Below are 9345 nucleotides of genomic sequence, written 5' to 3'. Positions count from 1 at the left end.
TCAACAAGAGGTCACCAAGGCCAATTACTACGTCTGTGCTGAGACCAAAACGCTGGCTACCTCCGGTCGAAGGATGTGCCAAAGTTAATGTGGATGCAGCGCTGTCGAGAGGAGGTACGTATGGTGCGGTTGCAGCTGTGTGTAGGGACCAACATGGCCTGTTTCTTGGAGCCTCGGTCGTTGGTTTCCGGCAAATCAATGATCCTCAAACACTAGAATCCCTAGCCATCACGGAAGCACTAGCTTTGGCGGAAGACTTATACGTTCAAAGTATTCATGTGGGCTCCGATTGCAAAACGGTGGTAGAAGATATACGGAGCGGTACTTCAGCTTCATATGGTGTGGTGATACATGAAATCATAGAACATTCTACTAGTTTTCATCTTTGTAAAATAGTTCATGAATTTAGGAGCTCCAACTTTGAGGCTCACAACTTAGCGAAGCATGCTTTATCTCTGGGGGGTGGCCGCCATGTCTGGTTAGGTCATCCTGGAGATCTTTCTTTCGTCCCTGTAAACATTGTGATGGATTAATAAAAGCTTCGCGAGGTTGTCTAAAAAAAAAACAGGTGACGCCCCATTCGCAAGAAAGACGCAGGCTTCCAGAATATTCGTGTGCCTCTCGAACCATCTATACCCTCTAATAAGGCAAAAGTCTGAAAAAAACCTTCAATTCGTTCTCAAAGTCTAAAAGCGACCCTGAAGTCTGAATCCCCGAAATTGACACCCTATTCTCTCTGATCCCAGTTTATCCCAGCCCTTTACGTGTTTGTGTGAGATGGGATTGAGTGCGTGGCATAGAGAGGGGGAAAGGCCCGCCAAAACGGACTGGTTGTGGGCCTCCTAGGGCCCTCATAAACCCCAGCACGAACCCACCTCCCTCCCCTGTTTCTCGCCTGACGCCACGCCTTGTCCCGCTGCTCCTCCCCTTCCTCCCAACAGCAATGGCAGCCGGCGGCGGTTGATCGCTGGAACACAAGAAGATCGAGGCAGAGAAAAATCGCTGGTAATCTCCTTCCTCCTTTTGCCAGTCTTGTCGCACTTGCATCTCCAACCACTGATTGATGTTATGGTTTTTTATTAGGGAAAGTGAGGGTTCTTAGGGCGTTTAGTTTGTAAATTAAATTTGGATTTCATCTTGCATTCAGTTCGGATGGGTTGTATGAGCCATTGATTCTTGTCAAAAATTGTATGGCAATGCAGGTTAGGGTTTGTGCTTTCATCATGGATCCATGTGACATACTGAATGTGAGGTTTCACTTCGGTGGCCTGTTTGTTCGGATGGGGCCTAACTTAGATTATGTTGGAGGAGATGAGGCAATGTCAGAGATAGAAAGAGACAAGTTGTCTTTGCCAGAACTGAAAGGGTATCTTGGTGATCATGTTCCTTTGAAAAAAAGTATGAAAATATACTTCCTGTTGCCTGGTAAAGAACTAGTGGATGGGTTGTTTTTCCTGTGTGATGATGCTGGCTGCATTAAAATGTGTGAATACATAACTGAAGGAGGAGTTGCCGATGTTTATGTGGAGTATTCTGGGGAGCAAGATGATGGAAGTGCAAGTGATAGTGAAAGTGACTTTGAAAATGAGATGGGTAATGAGTCAGCGGGAGAGAGTGATGTAGAACCAGATGCGATCATAACCGCAGAAGATGTGCAGATTGTTAGTGAAAATCCATCATCTGTGAATGGAATTGAGAATTTGTTTGTAGCAAATGGGAGTGGTGTTATTACTCAAGTACAGGGACACACTTTTCAGTTCGATGTTCTAGATGAACCCATTACTGGTAGCTCTCAGATCTTCAATCCAGGATCACAAAGTGGGAGTGCAGCAGCTCAACAACTAATTGTGCAGCAGTTAGATCATGCACATGAACATGAGGAAGATGGTAATGGCTCTGCATTTTCAGATAGTGAAGAAGATGATAGCGATTATGTGGCAGGAAGTGATGACAGTGGGTTGGATGATGAATATGTGGAACTAAGGGAAGAAGCAAGGGCTTTCAAGAAGAGAATTAGAGACTCAAATAGGTGGGCAGAGAGAAATCCATCTGGTGTTGTTCCAATAGATCTAGTTGCAAATGTGGAAGAAGTTGTAGGGGAAGATCACTTTGACTCAGATGATGAAGATTACTCATATGATGATGAGACTGATGATGATGGCCATGTCGTCAGGAGGAATAGCCAGTACATCAGGTATAACCCCAAAACAGATATCCCCATGTTCTGTTTAGGAATGGTTTTCAGGAGCAAGAACCAAATGAAAAAGGCACTAATAAAGTATGGGCTGCTGACATTTAGGAGTATTATTTTCATGAAGTCAGAGGATGAAAGGATTAGGGCTAAGTGTGGTTGGCCTGGATGTCCATGGCTTATATATGGTGCAAAGACTACCAGGTGTTCCAGGTTTCAGGTCCTAACATATGAGGATGAACATATGTGTGCTCCAAACAGGGACAATCACCTTGTAACTGCAAAACTCATTGCAAGATGGTATGAGCATATCTTAAGGGCCAATCCCACTTGGAAGATTGATAGCATTAAGGCCACTGTTCTGAAGGATTTCTTTGCTGATGTATCAACATCAAAGTGCAAGGCTGCGAAGAAGATAGTGTCACAGAAGTTGTTAGAAGGGATGAAAGAGGAGTACACCAAGGTCTTTGACTACTAGCTAGAGTTGCTGAGAAGCAATCCTGGTAGTACCATTCTTGTTGGTCTAGATCCTGAATACATGGATCAAAACATCTTCCAAAGATTCTATGTTTGTTTCAATGCAATGAAAAAAGGGTTTAAAGCATGCAGAAGGGTTATTGGGCTTGATGGTTGTTTCTTCAAAGGAGCTTGTCAAGGTGAACTTCTTTGCGCTATTGGTAGGGATGCTAACAACCAAATGTACCCAATTGCTTGGGAAATAGTGGAGCAAGAAACTACAAAAAATTGGGAATGGTTTATTGGCCTTCTGATCAAAGACTTGGACATAAATGATCAAGGTGAAGGCTGGGTGTTCATTTCAGATCAACAGAAGGTAATTTGTTAATCATGATGTTAATCACTCTCTTAAGCATGTTGTTAATTACTATTGTTAAATATTCATAGAATACTGCAGTCATTGTTGTTTATTCGACTCGATGCAGCATGATCTAGTACTTTGGTAGAATATTGTAGTCATCATTGTTTATTTGCCACGACGGAGCATGACCTTGTACTTTGGTAGAATATTGGTAGTACCACTTCTTACAATTAATGTGCCGACATTGTAATTTATGGTGATCTGTAGGGCTTGATCAGTAGCATGCAGGATTTTCTGCCAAAAGCACAACACAGGTTGTGTGCTAGACACATCTATGCTAACTGGAGGAAGAAGTACAGGGAGCATGCTTTACAGAAGAAGTTCTGGGCTATTGCAAAGGCTGCAAATAGAGAAGATTTCATGTACAGAAAAGCAAAGTTAGCTCAAGACACACCTGGAGGAGCAAGGGACATAATGAGAACAGAGCCTAAGCACTGGGCCAGAGCTTTTTTCCCTGTGGGTTCACTATGTGACTCAGTAGACAATAACTTATGTGAGTCCTTCAACAATTCAATAATTGAGGCCAGATTCTATCCTTGCATATCCATGCTGGAAAAGGTTAGACAGAAAATGACAAAGAGAGTTCAAGAAAACTGAGAGAAATCTGATAAGTGGACTAATAATCCAATTTGCCCAAACATTTTTAAAAAGCTTAAGGTGAACATCAAATTAACTCAGTTCTGTGACGTACTCTGGAATGGGAAAGAAGGGTTTGAGGTTAAACATGTTAGTGGAAGAGGAAGGACCTATACTGTCAACTTAGATAAGAGGACATGCTCCTGTGGGTACCTGCAGCTGGCAGGTCTACCTTGCTGCCATGCTATCAGTGCTATTTATAAGAGTGGCAGAAGAATTGAAGACTTCATTGACAAGTGCTATTCAGTTGAGCAATTCAAGAAAATATATGAGCATTGCTTGGAGCCAGTTGAAGGTGAGGAAAGGTGGCCTGTTTCTCAGAATCCTAGACCACAAGCTCCTGGATATGTGAGCATGCCAGGTAGACCCAGGAAAAATGACAGGAGGAGGGAAGAGGGAGAAGCACCAAAAGGAAAGAAGATGTCAAGACATGGGATTAAAATTACTTGTAGTATGTGTGGGAATAAAGGCCACAATAAGTCAGGTTGCCACAAAAATCCAGAAAAAGGCAAGAAAAAAATGCCTTTATGAGAAAAACAGGGAGGAAAATGAAGGCCTCTGAGGTATATAATTGTGTATTTCTTCTATTTCATATACTAGTGGATTTCTTCTGTTTCATGTAATTTTGCATTTCTTCAGTTTCATATAATTTAGCATTTCTCCAGTTTCATACACTGGTGGATTTCTTCCGTTTCATGTTATTTTGCATTTCTTTAGTTCCATATAATTTTGCACTTCTTATTTCTCATGTACTTGCGCATTTCTTCAGTTTCATATAATTTTGCTTTTCTTCTGTTTCATATAATTTCGCTTTTCTTCTGTTTCTATTAATTATGCATTGTTGGGTATACTTGATTTCTCAACAGCAAGCACAAACAGATGCTAACATCACAGCAAGCCAGCAGAATGGAAACAAAGGAAAAGAACATGCCCAAGCAGGACCAAGTACAGAGAAGAGGAAGGCTTCTAAAATGCATAATGGACAAGGCAAGAAAAAGGCAAAGAAGTGAACCTGCTTGACAAGTGTATGGGTCATTTTCTTTTAGTTCCGATCAAAACTAGTGATTCTACCCTTTTGGTGTTAGTACTGGTCATGTAATTTTGGTCCTGGTCAAAACTGGTTATTATGGCCTCTTTGTTTAAGTACTGGTATTATGTAGTGGTCATGTACTGAAAGTTTAGTCGAGTTTGAAGTACTAATTTACAGGCCATTGAGTGTGTGTTTCAAGGATCTTTTGTTGCTGCGTGTGTACTGTATGAGCACCCAGGTCATTAAAATTGGTCATGGGAACCTTACGAACTGACAACGTGCTACTAAATTAACAAGAAGTTATTAGCGACCAATGTTGAGCGATTAACTGATCAAAATGAGATGGAGCAATAGCTGATTAACAGTACTTCCATACTAGAAGTGGTGAGAAGTAAAAAAGATCTTGGAATAGGAAATGAGACTGAAAATTAGGTGACAAATAAGAAAATAACTTACAGGCTATCGACGCATCTCATGCTTTGTATTATCTCATTTCACTCCCGAAGCTAGCTGCAGAACAAGAGAAAAATAGAGAAAAATAGAAGGATGAGCAATGCAGTCTATATCATGACACATGTAGTACAGACTAGACAGTGTTCTGAAAGTATGTGTTGCCAAATACCAATTTTCTACTACTTACGAGCTGTCAAATTTGACACACAAACTGAAGTTCCGGTCATATTTTTCATAAATTGAGCACAAAGGCCATACATCACAGAAAATTTTCATAGTTTTAGTACAGAGTCCACTCATAACAGATCAGTTCATCCAACCTTTACATCATCTAGCCACTACATTGATCCTCTACCTAGCACAAATCCTACAAAAAGACCAAGTTTAGCATGGCATCACATCTCTCTCCGTCCTTTCACATTTAGCCCTCGCTTCATTAATTTCTTCATTCTTCTCCTCAACTTGCTGTCTCTGTCCCTGTTCTAGCCAGGCCTGTCCACCATCAGCATTCATCCTCCTCATTGCATCCTAAGATCAATCAGTACTTGATGAAGAAATGGGGAGCACGGATCATCATGCCTGTCCACTGTCAACAAATCATACAATCATAATCTGGAAAGAAGAATAGATATGAAATAGGAATGAGGAAAAACGGTGGAACAGAGCAACATACAGTAGCTTACAATTCCTAGCACGCAAACAGTAGTATCAAAATCTGGAAAGAAGAAGATATCCAGCGGGGAGGCTTCTTTCGTGGCAGGCGGTAGCATTCCCTCACCGGCTGGTACGCCGCTACTGCCCTGCGACTGCGACGGCATCCTCCGCATGAGTACGTCGAACAGGAGGAGGAGGCCATTGTCGATTGCTCTGCCGCCGCTCGCCTACCCTCCTCCAATAGCCGACTCAGCCACCGCCGTTCACCTACCCTCCTCCAATAGCCGGCTCCGCCGTCGACGTCGTCGTCGTCGCCGCCGCCGCCGCCGCGAACCCTAGTCTCTCTCTCCCCACCGGCAGTTCTTCTCTATTTTTTTTCAACCCCCGCCGCTACTTAATGAACATCTGAAGGGGTGCAGAGACAGTCCAACTTAGCGTCTGATTAAACCATAATCCATGCCACGTCAGCAAACCCGGTGCACAAACGAGCTTTTCAAAGAATTCAGCCAGGATAAGCTGGGATTAGAAAGGACAGGGTGACGAATTCAAGGATTCACAGGTCAGGGTCGTTTTCAGACTTTGAGCACGAATTCAAGGTTTTTTTTAGACTTCTCCCCTCTAATAAATACGATGTCCTCCATATCCTCTCTCCAACAACATCTCGAGCCAACAAACCACAAGACCGATCTATCTTTTTGACTCCAGGCGATCGACTTCGACTTCTTCCCAACCTCGACCAAAAATCCAATGGCGTTTTTCGGCTATGACCCATACGAGTACTACTACCTGCTTCTCCCTACGGCTACGGTTACGATTCGTATTACCGCCGCCCCACCGCTGCCGACGTCTTTTTCCAGGACGCCGAGCCGTTGGTGACGGAGCGGCTCCGTCCCGCCCGCCGGAGGGCCCCGGTGCGGCGCGATGACGGCTTATTCGGCGCCACCGAGCCGGCCGCACGGACAACGGCGAGTCCAAGGCCCAGCAGGGGGTCCCCGAGGAGCTGTCCGGATTGTTTTGAGATTGAGGTCACCGGGCCGGACTCTGACTCGCCGCGGGCTGTGCCGAGGAAGCCGGCGCCATCGGCGGAGGAGGCCGCGGTGAGGGTGCAGGCGGCGGCACGCGGGCTGCTCGATCGTCGGATGGTGCGGGAGGTGCGCGCGGTGGAGCGACTGGCGGAGGCCGTGGCCGCGAGGGTGGCCGCCGAGGCGGGGGTGCTCCGCGTGGATGCGCGTGCGCGGATCGGTCTCGTGGAGGAGCTCATGCGGCTGCTGCTGCGACTGGACAGTGTCCGCGGCGCCCGGGAGTACCGCAGGCGGGTCGCCAGGCAGGTGCTCGCGCTCCAGGACGCTGTCGACGCGCTTGAGGCCGCGCCCGCGGTGGTGACCATCGATGAGCCGGAAGTTCAGGATGCGGAGGAAGAAGCAGAGAGCAGGATGGAGCCGGAGCTGCCGGTTGAGGACAACGCTACGGCGGATTCTCTGGCTGCCGAGACAACCAACACGGCCGCGATGGAGGTTGACGCGACGAGTTTCGTCGATGACGACGAGGCCGGCCAGACCAAGACCGAGCTGGTGGTGGAAGTGGAAAAGGCCTCGGAGGCGGAGGGCGAGTGGGAGATGGTGGCAACGGGGGACATCAATGTGTCAACCGGCGAGGTGGACCCTACACCGCCCAAGGCGCTGCAGCAGCAGCAAGAACAAGCACAGGAGGAGAAGAAGATGGTGACCCCCGACGGGCTGGACGCAAAGAAATTGATGGAGATGGTGGCAGCGTTGTGCGAGCGGAGCGCGCAACAGTGCGCCGTCATCGAGGCCCTGGCGGAGCGGGTGGACACGCTGGAGCGCGCCATTCGGCGGGTGGAGGAGGCCGACCGGCGCAAGCGGAGGAACAAGAAGACCAACAAAGACGGCAAGAAGAACACAAGTAGCTTCTACAGCGACTAGATACGATAAATAGCTTCTACTAGCATGAGGCTTGGATTGGAATTTTTTTCATTAGCTTTTAGTAATCTTGCATTTGTTTCAATTCCGTTGATTGTGTGAACAGACTTAGATCATGTCGGTAAATTTCATTAGTTTCAGTTGAGTTGTGTGATGCTTGAGCTTTCAAAATTTGCAACACATATGTGACTAGATATCTATATATTCAATTTGATTTTTTCATGAGTTTTTTTTTCAGTTTAGTTTTGCAATCTTGGATTTGTGGAGTCTGTCATCAAATTTTATTAGCTTCAATTGCATTCTGTGATGCTTTAGTTAAAATTTTAACTACGACAATCACAACACCAACCAAGATTACACTAATTTACACCAACCAAGAATTATCAGACCAAAACCATGTTACATCCGGGCATCTGTGAAATCTCTACTACTATAGTACACGTTTTTTTTGAAAATTCGAATCTACCTTCTCCCCTCTTTTACCCGCCGAACCTCACCCATTTTATCTCATGCTGATCAGCTGAAGCTTCCCTTGGATGCTCTCTACGCAATTTTCTAGCCCGTGCGTCACACACCACCACCTCCGTCTATTTCTAGCCCGTGCGTCACACACCACCACCTCCGTCTATCCATCCCCTCCGTCCAAACCCCAGCTCCGTCGGATCACCTCCAAATCCCAGATTGCAGCTCCACCCCCGGTCTCCTTGCAAGCTTTGAGGTGCTTCAAATTTTCATATGCATGGTGAGTCCAGGCTCTTGTGAGCTGGAGATGCTTCTACAGCGGCCAGCTGACCATAGTGCCACTCACCACAAGTGAGCTATTCCTTCTCTGCATGGACCATCCTAATCTGTTCCTTTTGAAAAAAATTCATGATTCTTTTGCATTAGAATGTTACGCAAGTGATTCTTCCCGCTAACGATGATTGAAATACAGGTCCACTGGTGTGGATGTAGCTTGCTAATTTTTTCTACTATTCTTGCACACAAGATGTTTGTGTTTTTCTCCAAACTTGCTATTCCTAGGACGAGTATTTCCGGACGGAGGGAGTATCTGTTGGTAGACTATAAATAAGGGGCAGTGCTATCTGAAAGTAAACCACGTGTTCATTCTGTTCATGTGTCATATCTATTTGCAAATTTGTATATTCTTTACTCATTCAGATTTGGCAGCCTAAAAACTGGTCCAATGGTTATACTGTAGGCACTGCTATCTAAAAGTAAGGCACATGTTCATTCTATTCATGTCTCGTATCTATTTGCAAATTTGTATGTGCTTTACGTATTCAGATTTGGCAGCCTAAAAAATGGTCCAATTGTAATACTGTAGGTTGTGGACTTCTGGTTGAAAAAAACTAGCTTATAAAATTCAATAATCAAAGCCATAACCGCGAGCCATCCAGTAAAATCTACAAGATGAAAGACTGATTTCCTTTCAGATATATTACAAATGTTCATCCGACGACTTCACCAAAAGGGAACCAATGTATGTTTTTTATTATCCCAATATCTAATTATTATCCTTATCGATCTTTTCCCTTGACATAGTACTATGTGTCTTTTGTTT

General features: G+C 45.1%; 1 pseudogene; it reads left to right on the top strand.

Moving 5' to 3' along the window:
- Positions 1-6588: 6588 nt before the first annotated feature.
- Positions 6589-7884, top strand: LOC119320754 (annotated as a pseudogene).
- The last annotated feature ends 1461 nt before the right edge of the window (positions 7885-9345 follow it).

Source organism: Triticum dicoccoides, chromosome 6B, assembly GCF_002162155.2.
Source record: "Triticum dicoccoides isolate Atlit2015 ecotype Zavitan chromosome 6B, WEW_v2.0, whole genome shotgun sequence".
NCBI classification, from domain to species: domain Eukaryota; kingdom Viridiplantae; phylum Streptophyta; class Magnoliopsida; order Poales; family Poaceae; genus Triticum; species Triticum dicoccoides.
This window is presented reverse-complemented; position numbering and strand designations above follow the sequence as displayed.